This window comes from Mauremys mutica, chromosome 10 (genome assembly GCF_020497125.1).
Source record: "Mauremys mutica isolate MM-2020 ecotype Southern chromosome 10, ASM2049712v1, whole genome shotgun sequence".
Taxonomy (NCBI): Eukaryota; Metazoa; Chordata; order Testudines; family Geoemydidae; genus Mauremys; species Mauremys mutica.
This window is the reverse complement of record NC_059081.1, coordinates 52,429,404-52,449,037: the sequence shown is the minus strand read 5'-3', so window position 1 is coordinate 52,449,037 and position 19,634 is coordinate 52,429,404. Positions and strand designations below refer to the sequence as shown.

General features: G+C 41.6%; 1 long non-coding RNA gene across 1 annotated transcript in view; it reads left to right on the top strand.

Annotated features, from left to right (window-relative positions):
* Nucleotides 1-7,270: 7,270 nt before the first annotated feature.
* Nucleotides 7,271-19,634, top strand: part of LOC123378854 — a 122,283-nt gene continuing 109,919 nt past the window's right edge. Inside the window, exon 1 of the long non-coding RNA XR_006582765.1 lies at nt 7,271-7,353. This is a non-coding gene — a long non-coding RNA (uncharacterized LOC123378854). The remainder of the gene's footprint in view (nt 7,354-19,634) is intronic.

Below are 19,634 nucleotides of genomic sequence, written 5' to 3'. Positions count from 1 at the left end.
AAAGTACCCTGAGTTTACTTAAAACAGCATGCATTTTGCAATAGTTCCCTTTGATTTCATGCTTTGCAGGTCTAATGCCTTTGCTTCCACAACTTAATTAGAGGATGCTGAATATTATAACAATGAGTAGTCAAAGGAGCTTGTCATTTTCTCACATTTGGGATCCCACATGCTGTACTTTCTACATGAAAATGGATGATTGAAATATGATTGGTAGTAAAGCTTTTCTCTCTCTCTCTCTCTCTCTCTCTCTCTCTAAGTACACTGGCCTAAAAGGGTATACGTGTGGAGCTAACTGTTTAAAATGAGATCTATATGGCCAGCTTCAAAACTGAGAACAATGGACTGAAAGTGGTCACTAATGGCATTGCTAATGATGGATAACATTACCTAAGAACAGATGTCAAACTGAAATAGCATTATAGCCTTTGCGATACAGTGCATTGTCCTTCTCAGAAGATCTATTAAAGTACCATATGAAAAAGGAAACAGTGGTATTTTTTCTGAAATGTGAAACATATTGTTCTCTAGATGTATCACATTTACCTGCTACAATCACATTTCAAAAAGCTCAAATGCTTTTTGCATCAAATGCATCACCAGATTTAATGCAGGCCCAAATTCTGAGAGTGGAAAAATGGGTTGGAATGAAATATTAAGGATTACAGACGGAAAAAAAAAAACTAGTGCAAATGTATTTTAAATCAGTGTAATTCTGACCAAATTTTATCACAAATCCAGTTAATCTAATAAAAATGAATTGTTAGAACATTGTCCTACTGATTGAGTAGTAGTAATCAGTATTTTGCTTTGAAATGTCAGCTATACATACAGACTATGGATAACTCTGAACAGAGGTAGGACTTGGGGTTGCCTTCTAGGAAGGTTTAATTTTAGGTCTGAGGATTCCCATGTCAGTATGCAAGGAATATCAGATAATGTGCTTATATGCAGAAACACAGCCATGAATTTTTCTAATATACCAGTGAATTCTCTAATATGCCAGTGATACATGCCAGTGCTGATTAAAATTCAACAGAGAGAGAAAGATTAAATCTGAATCTCATTTTATTTCATTATTTGTATTTAGTCACTATAACCGTTAGGATGAAGTGGGTTTATAGCTGCTAATTTAATTCTATATAAATACCAAAAATAATGTACAGGGTAAAAAAAAAGATTCCAAAGCACACATGAGAACAATGATGCAAGAAAAGCTTTGAATCTGTTTCATATCTATCCATACTTCAATAAAACGTATTGCCTCCATATGCCAGATGTACCCTCCTCAAACAAGTGAATCAAATCAAATGCATTACAATGGAATTGCAGGCTCACTAGTTACTTGGCTCTCTGACAGGAGTATTTCCTTGTCATTACGATCTGCAAGAGCAAGTTACGTAAAAGACAAGATTAATGTTCCCCTCAAATGTCCATTAATTAGGATAGCTGATCACACTCTGAAAATAAAAACATTTAGTTGCAAAGATTTGTAATATGAAAAATTATTAAATTGATTTCTTATTCCTTCAGCCTTGAAACAGTAAACTGGTTTTACCCTAGTCAGATAAGTTAAGCACTGGCTAGAGTTTTAGCATCATTTTTGTCCCTTTTGAGCATGAAGGGGAGGGGAGAAATCAAACGATACTAAGTTATAGACAGATAAATATATTTTTTGAAATATTCCTTCCCTGTATCTGCAGGTTTTATCTACTACAATATTTTTGTCTATGTATGTTTGCAGCCTCAGTTGGGGTAGTAAAAATGGCAAGTAAGTGTGTAGAATCTTGTGGACTGATTTTAAATTACCATCAGCTAAACTGAGCTACCTTTATAAAGAAATACATGAAATACTTATGTCCTCATGCATATATTTTATCTGAACGATGTTCTGGCAGGACATTTGGAACATAATTTTGTTTTGTAGATCAGCTTTCAGCCTTGTGAGCTTGCAAAGCACTTTACAAAGTCATTTGTGTGATGTTGATATTAGGAGGATGATACAGGCAAAGGTAATAACTAGTATGTTCTCTGAAATTGTTCTCCATAATTAAAGGCCTGATCCAGAGCCCACTGATGTCAATTCTCTTAAATATGAGTGTTAATTTTGAGAATGTTGATTATAATGATTTGCCCCAAAGCCCAGTAAATACAATGAGAGTCTTTCCATTGACTTCAGCAAGCTTTGGATCAAGCTCAGAGAAGTAGGATCAAAAAAAAATCCTGGATCTTAATATGCCCATTGCTAGGGGTGGAGCTGAGTATGAATCACATCTGAACTTAGTTCCAAATTTTACAGCATTCCTGCTGCATGAATCAAAGGAATATGTAGGTAATCTAGGTTGCTTCATACAATAGTTAATAAAGAGGGAGAAATACCTCACTCCCCCTTTTGTCCCATGTCCCAGTTACACTGTCTTTTAACCATTTTCCCCTTCTGCTGGTGTACAGGTGCTGTAAAGGGAATCAGGAGAGGAGAGGTAAATTAAAGTCACTATTCTTGCATTCAACAATGCCTGTACTAGCTTGACATGGGGTGTAGCTGAGGTTGCCTGAAACTAGATGTGGGAACTTGGAGAATATATTAAGAAACACTGAATTTAGTCTGAGCAGGTTCTTCCAAGTCCCCAAATCTTCTTTTCAAGAAGAACAAAAGCATTCAGCACAGGATTGAAGAGGGATCTAAGGCTAGACACAGCGTCAGGAAGACAGCAAGTGCAGGGCAAAGTAACAGCAAGGTATAAGCAAATTGAATGAGAGTGTAATGCGTGAGCGGGGTAAGCCAGTGATTTCCTGCAGCCCTATGGGAGCCTGTTTGCTTGAGTCTGAATCTCTGATGAAGAGCTTACTGCAGCTATGTTTATTGTTAGCATCTCTATCAGAGGTTGCTTATTTGGATTTCAATTCAAACTGCACCAGGAAAGGGGATTTGGCTTTGGACTTGAAGTTTAACATTTTTTCTATAGGTTGTGACACTGCACCAACCATGTTTGCCAAGTAACCAGGGTTTCAAAGTAATTCTGACAAGAATTACAGTCCCCAGGGACAGAGAACTTCCATGAAATCAGATGTATTTTTATCCTCCAACAAACAGTGGAGTACATGCAAAAGTAACAAAGACTTTTATAGAGTTTGTTTTAGAAATAACAAAAAAGAAATAGAGTCCAGTCTGATGCTTCACAGCATACAACAGAGAAGTTAGATAAAAAAATAAAATACTCTTCCTGGGAGGTTGCAATGTAACATTACTTTATTTCTTCAAATTCAGAATAATCACTTATTCTGGCTTTCTGCCTTTTAATTACAACAGTACAGGCAATTGCAGTGCTTTAGCTATACCTTACATATGATTAACAAAGAGGTATTCACCCCCAATTTACAGCATAATCAGAGTAATACTCGATATCATCAAAATGATCAGAGGAAGAAAACTTGAGTTTGTGGACATGTGTGTCAGATGAGCAGAGGAAGATTGTTGAAATGAGTTTGGCAGATACTAGTGCCAGGTGCTATGGTTAGGGGCACTCACCATGAGTGTGGTTCAGTGACGTGGCTGACTAGATGGAATGTGGGATGACATGCTTCTCAAGGCTGTCTGAACACCCCAAAAGGGGGAGGAAGATTCCTGGCCAATGACTCCCGTGTGTTGTGTTTATCGTTCATTGTGATGTGACTTTATGGTGCTTTACACTATGAGAATAAATAGTAACAACACAGAAGAACCCAGAGAGAGAGAGAAGGCAGGCTACTCCTATAACCAGAGAGCACTATCACTCCAGCCTACTCTAGACTGGCTGGCTGGCTGCAGACTAACTCTGAGTGCACACTTCCCTACAGAGCCTCCCGACTGCACGCAGGAGCAGGAAATTCCCTGGGAATTTGAAGTGATAGGTCACAATTTTAAGAGTTTTCCATATACCACAAAGTTGCCCCAAAGTAGCAAATGCTTAGGCAGCCTTGCATAGGCCTGTGCCAATTATGATTGCTTGTCCTTAATTTTAAAAAAATAGTATATATTAACAGCATGAGCACAATAAAGAATGGGATCTATAAACAGCATTATCCCAGTGCAAAAATAGAAACACAATAAAGAAATGAAATAAACACAGCCTGCTGTAAACAAATCAAGCACAGATGGGACCAATCTTATTTAATCTTTCTATTACTGACCTTGGCACAAAAAGTGGGAATGTGCTAATAAAGTCTGCGGATGACACAAAGCTGAGAGGCATTTCTAACACAGAGAAGGACCTGAATGTCATACAGGAAGATCTGGATGACCTTGTAAACTGGAATAATAGTAATAGGATGAAATTTAATAGTGAAAAGTGCAAGGTCATGCATTTAGGGATTAATAACAAGAATTTTAGTTATAAATTGGGGACACATCAGCTGGAAGTAACAGAGGAGGAGAAGGACCTCGGAGTATTGGTTGATCACAGGATGACTATGAGCCGCCAATGTGATATGGCCGTTAAAAAAGCTAATGCAGTTTTAGGATGCATCAGGCAAGGTATTTCCAGCAAAGATAAGGAGGTGCTAGCACCATTATACAAGGCACTGGTGAGACCTCATCTGGAATACTGTGTGCAGTTCTGGTCTCCTATGTTTAAGAAGGATGAATTCAAATTGGAACAGGTTCAAAGACGGGCTACTAGGATGATCCGAGGAATGGAAAACCTGTCTTATGAAAGGAGACTCAAAGAGCTTGGCTTGTTTAGCCTAACCAAAATAAAGTTGAGGGGGGATATGATTGCTCTTTATAAATATATCAGAGGGATAAATATTAGGGAGGGAGAGGAATTATTTAAGCTTAGTACCAATGTGGACACAAGAACAAATGGATATAAACTGGACACTAGGAAGTTTAGACTTGAAATTAGATGAAGGTTTCTAACCATTAGAGGAGTGAAGTTCTGGAACAGCCTTCCAAGGGGAGTAGTTGGGGCAAAAGACATATCTGGCTTCAAGACTAAGCTTGATAAGTTTATGGAGGGGATGGTATGATGGGATAGCCTAATTTTGGCAATTAATTTGGCAACTGATCTTTGATTATCAGCAGGGCCGCCCAGAGGATTCCGGGGGCCCGGGGTCTTCGGCGGTGGGGCCTGAGCTCCGTCCCGCTCAGAGGTGAGGGGGCGGGGCTGAGCTCCACGCCGAGCGGAGGCAGCTGCCCCGCCCCCTCCCCACGGATTATCAGCAGGTAAGTATGCCCAGTGGTCTGTGATGGGATGTTAGATTGGGTGGGATCTGAGTTACTACAGAGAATTTTCCTGGGTGCTGGCTGGTCAGTCTTGCCCACATGCTCGGATTGACTGATTGCCATATTTGGGGCCAGGAAGGAATTTTCCTCCAGGACAGATTGGCAGAGGCCCTGGAGGTTTTTTGCCTTCCTCTGCAGAGAGGGGCACGGGTCACTTGCTGGAGGATTCTCTGCACCTTGAGGTCTTTAAATCATGATTTGAGGACTTCAATGGCTCAGACACAGGTTTGATACAGGGGTGAGTGGGTGAGATTCTGTGGCCTGCATTGTGCAGGAGGTCAGACTAGATGATCATAATGGTCCCTTCCGACCTTAAAGTCTATGAGTCGATGAGATGGTTCTGAGAGTGCTCGGCACAAATAAACCTGACCACAAGCGAGGGAGATTGGGCCTGACTAGTCATTACAGAGAGAGTAAAGCAGGTGGTATGGCTTGGGGACAGAGTATGTGCTCTGGCAAACCACACCTTTTCAGTGGGGACACCACCATGCCAGGGGAGGCTGGATGGACTTTGCCTGAAGCTCATGTCTCTGATTCAGACTATGTCCTATGGCAAGAATATAACAAAGGACATGACAGACAACACTGAAAGGGAGTCACTGGTGACTAATTTCTTTGCACCCATACCTCCCTTATTCATTAACACCACTAATTTAGTACAAAGGAAAATAGAATTGTTGCTGTCCATTGCCCAATTAGTAGCTGAGCAACAGGAAATTGTGAACAATACTGTACAGGCAGTGGAAAAACCCTTGTAGGCTGTAATGAAAAAGGTCATGCTGTAAACCTAATATTAATAGTAGTTCAAATAGTTACAACTACTATAGTCTTATAAATGGATTGCCAAAGCACATATGCATCATGACATGAGTATTTCTTTATAAAGGTAGCTCAGTTTAGCTGATGGTAATTTAAAATCAATCCACAAGCACAAAATCCCAAAAATAGAATGCAAATAAAACAAATATGAATATTATAAAAAAGGAAAGGAAAGGCAGTAGAATGTAGGCCTGGCTTGACATATGCAATTAAACATGGGGGAGACCTCATTTCTTAGAAGACTGGCATGGGGAGGTAAATAGTTCAGCAGACTGGAAACAGAATGTTGGTGCTGTCTAAGATAGGCAAATGGGTCCGTGACATAAGAGACTGAATGTCTGAACTACCTAAGATAAGAGGAGGGAACACCCAAGAACAAGATAACAATGGACAAAATAAGTTGAGTACATACAGCTGAAGTAAAGAGTAGGTCAAACATGGAAAGTGCGTGGACAGAGCATGCTGTACAGGGATTGAGTTCTACAAAGTAACCAAGCCAATCCCAAAATGAGTAATGCAATGAGTAGCAAATGCAATGAGATGTGTAAATGTATATAAAGGGAGAGGGTTTCTGTGTCATGTTGGATATGTGATATATCCTGCATCTACCCCCTGAATTTGAGTCTGATCAACTCAGTGTATTGTTGCTGTCTGCCAAATAAAAATACCTGAATGACAAAGTCTGGATTTGAACTGAGATCTTGAAAAGCTGAGTGGAAAGGCATCTTGGAGGACATCCCAACACCCTGACAACCATGTGGATAATCCAAACCCTTAACTCTTTACCAGAGATAATAATGAGAAGCAGTATGTAGAGGACCCCAAGTTCTGTCCTTTTCCACAGCCATTGAAGGACAAAGGTTTAGAGGATGACTTGAACTTAATATTCCCCCCCAATATTAATATATAAAACAAGCCTGAGACTACTTTTCCCTGAACTAGAGTGGAGGGGCTTATAAAACTGTACCCTTCCCTTCTTTACACATAAATACTACAATAGGGTGTAGCTGGCCCTTTGATGACTCCTGCTGGAGGCCCTATGGTCCCACCACACCACACCCCAGGAAAGAAGCAGTGAAGGTGGGTCCTTCAGGCCTGCCCAGAGAGGCTGCATAGAAGCAGCGAATTAGAACCCAGCCGGGTCAGATAAAAGAAGCTGATGGGCCTAAACAGCTCAGTTGTTGTCTAGGATCAGAGGAGTAAGGAAGGGTGTTCTGATTAAAGGAGCTTGATAGGCTGCATTTGCTGGACCGGAGAAGTGTAACATTAAGGTAATGGGTGAAAGGAAAGGGGTTATGTGGGAAAAGGCCCAGGGAATTGCAGCAGCAAAATGGAGGTAGCAGTATGTGGTTGTTGGTTAGAGCATTGCTTCTCAACCAGGGGGACATGAACCCTGGGGATATGCAGAGGTCTTCAGGGGGTACATCAACTCATCTAGATATTTTCTTAGTTTTACAACAGGGCTACATAAAAAGCACTCTCAAAGTCAGTACAAACTAAATTTTCATACAGAGAATGATTTGTTTATACTGCTCTATACATTGAAATGTAAGTACAATATTTATATTCCACTTGATTTATTTTATAATTATATGGTAAAAATGAGAAAGTAAGCAATTTTTCAGTAAGAATGTGCTGTAACATCTTTGTATTTGTCTGATTTTTGTAGTCAAGTATTTTTAAGTGAGGTGAAACTTGGGGGGTATGTAAAACTAATCAGAAAGGGGTAGAGTAATCTGGAAAGGCTGAGAGCCACTGGTTTAGAGGATCCATGGGTTGTGACCTGGAGTAGTGGATGGACCGGGGTTCCCCCACTGGTCAGCAGCACAGTGGCCTAAGCCCCAAGAAGGGGCTTTAGAAGTTTCCTTTAGAAGCCTGAGCAAAGGGCTGGATTTAAAGGAGCCCAGGAGGAGCTGAAGAGAGAAGGCATCCTCAAGAAGGAGGGACTGAGTCCAGCTTGAGGCTGGGATTGGAAGACATTTGTTTTGTTTATTTTGGACTTGTATATACTGGAAGGGGTTCATTAATATTGACTGTATGACTTGGCTGGAGTGCTGAGCCACTGAAGACCTGCCTAGTGAGGTTGGCAACAATGGGGGTAGTGGAAATGGGGGAGGAAATTGCAGGACCATGCCCAGTCTAGAGGAGGCACTCGAGGTGTATTCTCTGCCACCCTATATATGAAATGTAGGCTTTTAGCAGGTCCATCCTGCTTGGGGATGTTCAGATCAGGGGGGTTGACTCAGGCTTACCTCCAGCCATCCTTCAATACATTGCCCTGGAAAGGCTGAGTTTTCTTCTCAGCTGCTTTCCTGGAAATTAAAACAAAATGGCTGACAGCCAGTTGATGCTCACAGATCATACTTGTTTGCTAAAGAACACTCTGTCTGCCTAACAAACCTGACTATTCTAATCATAAATTTTATTGCAAAATTCAGCTCAGCCTTAACAAAAGACCCTTGAACGGTGTCTCTGATAATATTGATATGCTCCTGCTTCTCCTAAAAAGATAATCTCCTAGGGACCTGTTAGAGCATCACCTGTCACTACCAAGTTATTTTTGAGATACCAAAATAATCCAGCCTGCCTTTTGATTCATCCAAATAAGTAATTCAGCATCATGACCAGTCTCCCTAATTCCTACTATCAGTTCTTTCCGAAATGATATACTTCCCTGAACTGCTGTGAACACAAAACCAAAGCAGAGGCAAGGAATTAACCCTTTTTGCCATGCAAAAGGAACCACAGCTGAAATAGGAGGAAAAGATAAAAGGAAGCCTACCCTGAAGGTTCAATCTTTAGCCCCAAGAACATTCTAGGAAGGAAAGTTACTGGGTTGCTCAGGATTAAAGACACTTCCCTTTCCTAGAGACTGCTTTCTTGCCCTTGATGACACAACACATCAGCACAGTCTGTCAGAATAATGTACCTAGTAGATGTATAAAGGTAGCATCACATAAGGAGGTTATTCATTGAGATGGGTGACAAAAAAATAAAATTAAAGAACAAAACAATCACATACCTGTGTCACAAGCAGAGATGTGCTCAAAAGAGATTTGAACCTCTATAAAATAGTCAGTGGGGGAGGGGAGGGAGGTTGATTCAGGCTTATCCCTAATATTAATAATTAACATATATTGGCTCTCCTAAATATAAGCACTTATCTTTTTGAAAAATCATATAATCTTGAGAATGTACCATTTCCTTCCACCACCTCTTTGTCTTGTTTTGCATATTTCTAGTGAAACAATGGAACCGGATCATTATGACCAAAGCTCTCTTCAGTCGCTGCTCACATCTGTCAGATCAATCTATATCTTTTATCTGAAATTCACATTATCTTGCTGTGTTGATTTAAAGACAACTTTTTTTTCCCCACCCAACATCAGATACTAAACTCAATTTAAATATATTTTTTCCAATTTGATAAAATTTGGTCTTGACATTTTTTTTTCCTTTCAGTGATATGGCAACTATGCATATCTGGAGAAGGCCACTCAGAAGCAGTCAGAAATGGAGACCTTGATATTTTTCATGGGAATAGAAAGGTTGTAACTCTCACCATAGACACCAGGGCTTTATTTCTGGCCATGATCAAGAGAATGGCAAAAATCCCAAGATGTCTTACAAAGAGTTGGATTTTCAGAAGGAACTGTGACACTCAGGAGTATCATTTTCATTTTGTTAGGACTTTTGTTAGGACTTCTGCTGCACTAATTTGCACAACCAATTATACAAGTAGCAGGGTTTGATTTGAGAATCTGTAGAAACGTATGAATTCTGTTTGATATTGGGGACTCTGATTGTATCTGTACAGGCTAAAAACTCCATTTTGAATGTGGGGCTAGTTGACTTCCCTGTTGTGATATTGCCCCATAGTGTAGCTGAGGGTAAAGGCAGGTAAATCCACTTCTTATCTGGGCAATATTGAGGTTAGTTTACCCACTTCTGCATGTATTACTACACCACTGATGCTGACTCCATATTGGAAAGAAGTTCCAAGACAAAGTAATACAGGGATTTAACTGAGAAATAGCCCTCTATTTAAATGGAATTGCTCTAGACAATAGACTAGCTCCTACCCAAGGGAACTGGTTTGTCGGGGGGAGGTTATCTTGGCAATGAAGTCACTTGGCAGGGGTATGGCCTCTCACAGGACACTTGCAGGGGTACCACCTGATAGAAAGAGCTAAAAATTATAAATAGGGAGGAGCTGATTTATCTGGATCTTTGGCCATTTTCTCCAGCCCATGAGGAGGAAGCAACCCAGTATGTAGCATCTCCTGAGGGATGTAGCATCTCCAAGGAAGCCCGCCTTCCTGACTGAACCCACAACTGGTCTTCCAAGGACTAACAAGGGAAGGGTGAGTTAGTGGAGGACACTGCAGTTTGATGCTTACTGTTTTGTATGTTCTGTATGTGATTAAGTAGAAGAGCAAATGTGTTCAACTCTCTGGGCAAAGTGCCTCTCTGCATGTAAAATGACTTGTTAGCTACTGGAGAAAGTTAAACTGTAAACCAAAAGCTTCACACCTTTGGGGTAGAGCTCTGGGAGAGGAGTGTGTTTTTAGTACAGGAGGATCTGAAGGGTCAGCACTGCAGCCAGGGTGAGGGTGGCTGGACAGTGGGTTCCAGCTCTCAGAAGGGGGTGCCATATAGAAGGTCTGAACCCCGAGCATGTGTGAAGGAACCCAAGGTTGGGGAAGTGGCTGGACTCCATTCATACTCTAAGCTTAAAACACCCAGGTAGCCAGGGACACACAAGCTTGGATTCCCCTCACAGCAGTCTGGTAGGTGGCCAGAAGGGTTGTGGGAGATGTGACAGGGAGCAAATAGAATCTTCAAATATTTGTACTGGGCAGTTTCTCTTTCAGTTCTCATCTGGCCACTCCTTACCTGAATGTTTTTTTAGTATATAAAGGGCCAAATTCACCTTTCTTTGAAGTCAGTTGGGTTACACTAGTGCTGAGTTTGGCTCACTACCTCCAGGCTCCCTTTCTGTACTATTTCACCCTGTGTGACTAGTTATATTGAGAGATTTAGTACGTTTAATTATCTTTTTAAAAAGGAAACTAACAGCGTATACAATATGCATGAAAAATAGGCTACTCAGGGAGTATTATATACATCTGGCATATTTAAACATATGCTTCCACTTGTCTTTGTCTTTTTTTCAAATCAGTCCTTAATAATAATACACAATATATTTTGCATGTGCGGTTCTGGGAATGTTTCTCATCCAGGGTAAGCATGCCATTTCCAATCACATCTTCATTTCACTTATGAGGAAAGAAATGATGTTTCTGTTCTGGCAGGTTTGTCATTTGAAGGCTCAGTCAGTTAACTATATGAGTTCACTCTCTGATCCTCAGAGCGGAGAATAATACCCTGCATTCTAAATATTAGGCATGGCTTTCTATTGCAAGTTTCTAATAAAAGAACAACTCTCATGATTGCTGTCTCTCTCCCCTTAGGACCTTTTCAGCTCATCTGCATCATAGGTTTTTTGTTTGGGAGGGTTTGTTTGCTTGGTTTTTCATGTTGTTTTATTCTTCCCTTCCCCTCTTCATGGGTGTTTTGGCTACACTGACCTGCACTCAGCTGATTGTTTTAATTGCACCTCTGCTCTCTTCATACCTTGGAAGAAATTCTCTTCCCCAATCTAACACCACTGTGCTATTCAGGACGTGCAAAGGGGTTGAATACTGGCTGCATCTGGCTAGCTGAGAATTCTTCCCATTTGCTGTAGCCCACCACTTCTCCAGCTCTGGCACGGCAGCATGCCAGGGGGTGGGAAAGAGAATGGCCAGAGTGCTGCTGTGCTCTGCCAGTTCTCAGCTGGTGGACTTTGCCCTGGAGAGGATTGCCAGCTAGCATAGCTCAGAGCAGACAGGGTCAGAACCAGAAGAGCGTGATGCTTTGCTCCCATCTTCTTTACCAAACATGATGGCCCATTAATGTTCAGACAGTTCATTAACAAAACAGAGTTATTCTCATCATGACTAGTTTTCCCAGTTCTAATAAGAACTATTTATTATTTTATTTTATTATTGCAAGTGAACATACAACAGGCAGGAGAAGAGCAGAGTCATCGTTCCATTGGCACAATGAGGGCATCTAAAATGTAGTCTTTTCCTGCAGAGAAGGTTTGCAGCTCTTGATTTCAATGCATTAATTCTGCCCCATTGGGCCTTTAAATTCCTTTATAACCTACAGGAACTGTGAACAAAGTTGTAGCCATATCTAGTGTAGCTTGCAAGGTAAGGACACAAGTATGTCCATTGCAATTAGACTTCTATGAAGTGGCTCTGGATTTACACCAGTATACATCAGGTCGGACCAGTGTATACAGAACTTGAAAATATCTGTTTCATTTATGAGGCACCAAGTGTCAATTTAATATATTCCAGGAGAGAGAATATAAGAAAATTAAACTGTAAGAATTTAATGTAGAGGAGGTGGTGCTGTGTGAATTCCTGCAAGTAAATATTTTTGTGCAGAATTGGATGGCTTAATAAAGTCATTGGAAGCCTAATGAAGGTTGACAGTAAGCAAGTTCCTCTTAAATATTTGTTTATGGCAAATAGCATCTCTTGTCTGTCTCTTAATCAAAAGGAAGTAATGTCAACCACTGATCCAACTGAGCTGGGTAAGCATACACAACACTGCTCAAATCTCAAACCCGCCATATTTTGAATTACACACTAGGAAATGCCTATATATATAAAAAATCAGCTTGCATATTCAGCAAGCTGAATATCCCAAACCAAAAGTTTCAGATGAGAACATTAAAGAGCCAGATGTCTTATCACTTTTGGGGTGACTGAAAACCAGAAAAAACATGGATAAGGCACTTCATAATCACAATAATTAACTGTGACGTTCCCCTTTGGTGTTATCTGGACCAGTGATCTGCTAGGTCATTCCAATCTTTGACTTTGTGAGCCAGCCCTGCTGTGAGAACCCCCACTCCTGGGCTGTTCACGCACAGCCTCTGGCATGTAAGCTGCTCCTTGGATTGTGCAGCCAAATTACATTAGCCAATATCTCTGGTACCAGACACAACCCTAGGAACCTCCGTCTTGCAGGGTCCAGTTATGCCGCTGGACACTGCAAGCTTACATGAGTTTGTCAATTTAACAAAGAAATTGATATGTACCAGGCTTGTTACCCCAAGGGGAGTCTCTGACATGCTTCAAACCAAACACACTGCTTCAGGTAGAATAAACAAACAAATGTATTAATGACAAAGATTAAGTGATTATAAATCAAAGCATAACAAGTCGGATTTGGTCAAATGAAATAAAAGCAAAACATATTCTAAGCTGATCTCAACACCTTCAGTGCCCTTACAAACTTGGATGCTTCTCACCACAGGCTGGCTGGTTGCCCTTCAGCCAGGCTGTCCCCTTTGATCAGCACTTCAGTCGCTTGGTGGTGGTGTCTGTAGATTCAGGTGGAAGAGAGAAGAAGAGCATAGAAAATGTCTCCCCGTAGTATCATGTTCTTTCTTCCCTCTTGGCTTTGTCCCCTGCCCCTTCAGGATCAGGTGAGCATTACCTCATCGTAGTCCCAAACTGACCAAAGGAAGGGGGGTGACTCACTCGAGAATCCAACATATCCTTTGTTGCTGCCTAGGCCAGTGAGGCTGGGCTGGGTTTGTCCCATACATGCCCTGATGAGGTGTGAACTGCCCCTCTTCTCTTGGAGAGTTTTGCCTGGGCCTGTTTTAAGCCATGAGGACACATTTTCAGCCTCATAACTATATACATGAAATTACAACCTATAACATTCCTTTAACAGCAATTACTATAACATTATTATAACAACAATGCTCAGTGAATCATGAGCTTTCCAAAAACACCTGACATGACACACTTTGCATTGGATACCACACAATCATATTATGAGGATAAACATGGGGTGTAGAGTGTTCCCTGGAAGTACAGAGCATCACAAATTCCTATCTGCGATGAGGTGGCTGCCTCTCACTGGCAGAAAAGGGGTTAAAAGAAGGTCTAGGGAGGCTGCGCTGGATTGCAGCTAATTAGAGAGGAGTAGCCAATCATGGCCTGGCAGGCTCATATAAGAGGGTCTGCAGGGTAGGGCAGAGCACAATAGCGTTCAGTAGCTGACTGGATCTTGACCAGGAGAAGAGCAGTCTCCTAGCAGGAGGAAGGAGCACCAGTACCTGGGACAGAGCAGTGCTGCAAGCAGGGACCGGGGGAGCTAGAAAGAGCTCCTGGCTGGCTGCTAGGGCCTGCAGGCTGAGGCCCTGAGGTAAAGGCAGAAGAAGGTGATGGAGCCACATGTGAAGAAGCCCCGGGACAATGGACTTCAGTTGCCACTGAGGGAAGTTGCTGTCCCTGGAAGCGGGGGAATACTGAGTGTGGCACAGCTGGAGGGCAGTGTCACTGAAGAGGAAGCCAGAATCATGGCAGGTGCAAGGATGTTTCGCGCCCTAGACGAAACTTCCACCTTGCCCCCCCTCCAAGCCCTGTGGCAGCTCTCCGCCCCCTGCCCTGAGGCACCCCCCCATGGCAGCTCAGCCCTGAGACATGCCCCCCCTCCCCCCCCCGTGGCAGCTCCTCGCCCCAGCTCACCTCTGCTCCACCTCCTCCCCGAGCACGCCGTCGCCACTCCACTTCTCCCGCCTCCCAGGCTTGCAGCACCAATCATCTGTTTGGCACCGCAAGCCTGGGAGGGAGAGAAGCAGAGCGTGCTCAGGGGAGGAGGTGGAGCAGAGGTGAGCTGGGGCGGGTAGCAGTTCCCCTGTATGCCGCGCCCCCCCTTACTTGCTGCAGGCGGCCCTTCCTGCACCCCCCTGCCCCAGCTCCCTCACCTAAATGCCGATGACAACTGGGGCAGCCAAAGATCTGGTCCCCACTGAAGGACCCTAAATGCCACCCCCCAAATGCTAGCGCCCTAGGCGACCACCTAGGTCACCTAATGGGTTGCACCGGCCCTGGCCAGAGTCCTGGAAGTATCAGGGGAGCAGAGCCAATGACCTGTCTCCTCCTCACAATCTTTCAGGTGCTCTGTTCTCCCACAAGAATACAGACAGGAAGGCTTCTTAATCCTTTTTCCTTTCCCCCCATTACTACATAAGTGTCAAACAGAATCTGGCCCTAGATGATTTAAATGGACTGCTGGATTGGGAGCAGTATGAAATCCCACCACTGTTATGAGTATTTTGTAAATAAACGGAGACATTTAGTATAATTAGATGCCATCTTAGGAAATTGAAAAAAAAATTAAAAAACTAATTTAGAAAACCATTTGTTAGGGCACATAAAACATGCTGCTCGAATGTGTTTCATAGTGATTTCACTGCAGAAGTACATATGCCAAGGCATTCATGAACAATTGCAATTATTCAACAAATGATCACAGAATCTGTTTGTTCCTCACTCAGGGCTGTTCATATGGCATTTTGTCATTGACATTGTTTTAAGAGTTTCACTGCATCAGAAAAACCACTTAACAGGAAATCTCATATTATGAATCTCAGCTTGTAATCGTAGTCAGTTTCATGTGTCCCAAGTGGCTAAGCATTTCCAGCCTTATATCAAGAAGTGAGCATCTCCTGAGAAGGGAAGGGAGGTCAAGTACTATAATAAACCAGATTCCATCAGGACTGTGAAAAAATGCAACTCCAACCAACGCTAAATAGAAGTGTAGCTGGCTGGAAATGTGACTTGAAAGTATAATGAATAAGATGACGCAATTTCTAGAGTTTATGTCCACTGCTGTTGATTCCTCCTCATTCTCTCTGACACTGTTATTTACTCTGAACAGCCCTGAAAACTGTTTACTCAATACACGATATATTCAGAAAATCAGGACTACAGCAGTTCAAATGCCATAATTTCACCACACAGCTGTTAGACTGTATGTCTTAAAAATGATAAACTCTAGGAAAGCTTTCAGATAAAGAACAAACAAGGAACAGGCATTGTGATGGGGTGTTCACCCCCACACAATTCCTGAAGGGGTTAAGATAGGCTAAATGGGCCAATTAACTGCATAGGTTGCACCTGGAGGAGAGCCAGGGATCAATAATCCTTAATTAAGGATGAAGCTCACCTTGGCAGAAACAGGCAGGGCATCTATAAAGCTAAGAAGCTGAGAACAGAAGCAGGCTGAAGGAGTAAATAGTCTTCAGTCACTCCCTCACAGGAGGGAGATTTGTTAGAAATGACAAAAAGCCAAAGGGGGAAGTAGCTACAGGCAGTGGCGGAAGCTCAGACAGGTAGTAAACCCAGAGGTGCCAGAGGAGGAGGAAGAAGTAGGACAAAGCCCAGGGAAGTAGCAACTTGGAGTAAGTACTCAATAGTTGTGGAGCACAGGGTCCCTGGGCTGGAACCCAGAGTAGAGGATGGGCCTGGGTTCCCCTTACAACCCCTGGGGAAGTGGAATGGAAGGTTTCCTGGAATGGCAGAGGGACAATTTGTCCAGAGAGACATTGACAGACCTGCAGAAGGGGAGAACTAAAATGACCTGGCTTGAGGGCCAAGTCACAAAGACTATGACTACCCTGAGCCCTGGACGGGGAGATTGAGACAACTGGCTAAGTGACTGCAGGCAGGGGTGTCTGATCAGCGATAGCTAGTCCTCAGATGAGCCACAAGGGGGCATACCAGTGGTGAGTAGTAAACACTGTTACAGACCCCAAAAAAGCTGATGAGGAACAAGATATTGGTTTGAATGGATGTTTGGTTTACCACTCTGGTCAGGAAGGAAAGGCAAAAATGCATCTGCTTTTCCCTAATGGTATATAGGTGAAATGTAGCTCCCTTGAAATCACTGGAAAAACTCACATTGACTTCTGTGGAGCCAGGTTTTCACCCATAGCTTATTGTATTTCAGAAGGTATCTCCTTTGTATTTTGAGGAATCGCTACCAGAGTAGAAGAGGAAGTGTTGTTAAGGAAAGCCTTGATTCACTTACCCACACCAGCAGGCTACATTGGCTTGCTAAAATCTAGGGCTGATCAAAAACCTAATAAATCTTTTGTATCATAAATGTCAAACAACTCTTGTGTGCAAATCAAAGGGGTTTTTTTCCACAATTTTTCTGGGGTTTTTGTGTGTGTGCACACAACTTGCAACAATCTGTTTCAAAATCAACTGAAAGTGAAAAATTGTTCTGCTTCAGATCAAATGGAATAAAGATTATTTTTGCCCCTTTGGTATTTTTTTCCTTTATTACTCTCTTTGGTGGAAAAATTTCAACTACCGGTAGCCCTACTAAAGCCTTCCCTTGGTGCTACACAGGTAAATGTATTCTCCCCACTCAAACTGCATCTGCAGTGATTGAGGGGAAAAGTAAGACGAAGGGTGATAACTGTCCCATTGCAGGTAATCAGTAAAAGGGGATGAGATGAGGCATGTACTGTAATTTAATGGGAGGCTTTCTTAGAAACTATTGATCAAGATATGGAGGGAACATCCGATTGATAATGAAGAGGACAATTTGGAATTGCCAATTATTACTGAGACACTGTTCTGAAATATTATGGTACACCAGACCCCTAGATGTACTATATCCTATAACAGAGAAAGAAAGGAAATAATTAAAATTACTATACTAGACATTGACCTGAGTTTCTTAGAGTACCCTAAATGCATTGGGGCTGATTCTGAGGCTACATTTTAATAACAATATGTGCAAAAGAAGATGAATCTAGATTGCAGGCTCCTTAAGGCGGAGTTTGTAATTCCTCTTGCCTGTACAATGCTATGAACAGCTATATTACTAGATCTTAAAGCTGGGTTTAAAAAAACAAAACAAAACTGTCCTCTGAGAGTTTTGAAGATTGACATTAGGCTGGGAAGTCAAACTTTCAAAAATGTTTGAACTGAGAATTTGAAAACATTTTCACAATTAGGTCAATAGAAAATTTTCATTACAATAATTTCAAAATGTGTTGATTTCAACCTTTCAGAAAACTAACCTTTTTTTAGCAAAAATGAACAAAACTTGACAAAAGTTGGATTGGACTGGGGGGAGGGGAGAACTTTTTGTGTTGACAATTTTGAAACTTCCCCCCCCAAAAAATCTGGAGATTCATGTAACCATCCATTTCTTGTGAAGTGTTTCACTTGCAACAAATTGATATTTATTGATTTAGAAGTTTCACTGGAAAATTCCTGACCAACTCTCCTATATATAAATAAATATGAAGTTTTCCTCTTCTGGAACTGGAATACATTTTCCCAGGTAAATATAGAACAAAACCAGCTGTGGATATGAGTTAAATAGGAGAATGATGAGGTGATATGGATAATTCTGTTTGTAAAGCTCTAGAGGTTTCTGAATCAGGCCAGTTATCTGAAGACTCCTGCTATACTTTCTTCCTCCTCTGATTATAAAGATCATTTTTCTAAATATTTCTTCAGTACAGAAATAAACATAGCATATAGTGAAAAAATATTCACCTTTTCCCTCATCTTCCACCTAGCACAGGATTAATTCTTGGCTCAGTTTTTACTTTTGTGTCCCAGCAAATAATAAATGAAATTCCAAAGGAGTAATACTTACACCTTAGAAATGGATCAATTTGCAGCATTTAGTAGAATAAATGCCAAGGTAGAAGCAATTTGATTTATAATATTTCTCCACTGGAGTTCATATGGAACTTTTTAGTATAGCTTTGATGACAATTAGAAAAGAATGTTTCAGAGCTTAATAGACTTCAGCACAGACAAAATCTTGAACAGCATAACCTAGTATTGTGAAACTTCAGATGTTCTCTGCATGTGCCCTTTTAATTTACAAAACTGTGAACTAATGAATATTTAAATATGTGTGCCTGTTTATTTCAAGTTATGATTAATAACCATCAACTAATTAGGATTTATCAAAAACATTTGAAACTTTTTCCCATTGGAAAATGGGCTCTAGTCAATCAAAATTTTCCATTTGAAAAGATCAATTTCAGTGCGATTTTCTGTCAGGAAAGCAAAACAAAAGGTTTAGTTTGACCTGAATAGAAATGTTTTGTTGTGGTTTGGGGGGGGTTCCCTTTTGAAGAAATGTTAACCTCTGCTCTTGAGCTACCAGAGTGCCTTATGGGAGCTCTCATTCTGGGTCCCTCATTCTCCACAGGAGAGAATCAGGACATGGCACTCAGCTGTGGAACATCTCCCATATTGCACTCCCCCTGTGGCTGAGTCATTGAAGTGTCTCATGGATCCCCACTGACTGTGGCCAATTTATGCCATCCTGGCAGTATAAAGGGGGTGGATATACAAATTCGGAGACTGTTCTAGCCTATACTAGGATCCAGGCAGGCACCAAAAAATGGAAAAGTCAAAGGTGACTTAAACTACATGGATTACCTTGGTAATAGGAATTGGAGTAAGCACTACCCAGACCTAGAGAAGTGTGGGGGAAGTTATCCCTGTTTTTCTATAAAAGGACTGACTATGCCTACCTGCCCTTACTGCAGGGATCTTTAAGGGAATGCCACAGAGTAATTGTTGTGACCACTGACTCCTTTCAGTGCTCCTAAAAATGGAGCAGAGAGACAGGCTCAGAAGGAATTGAA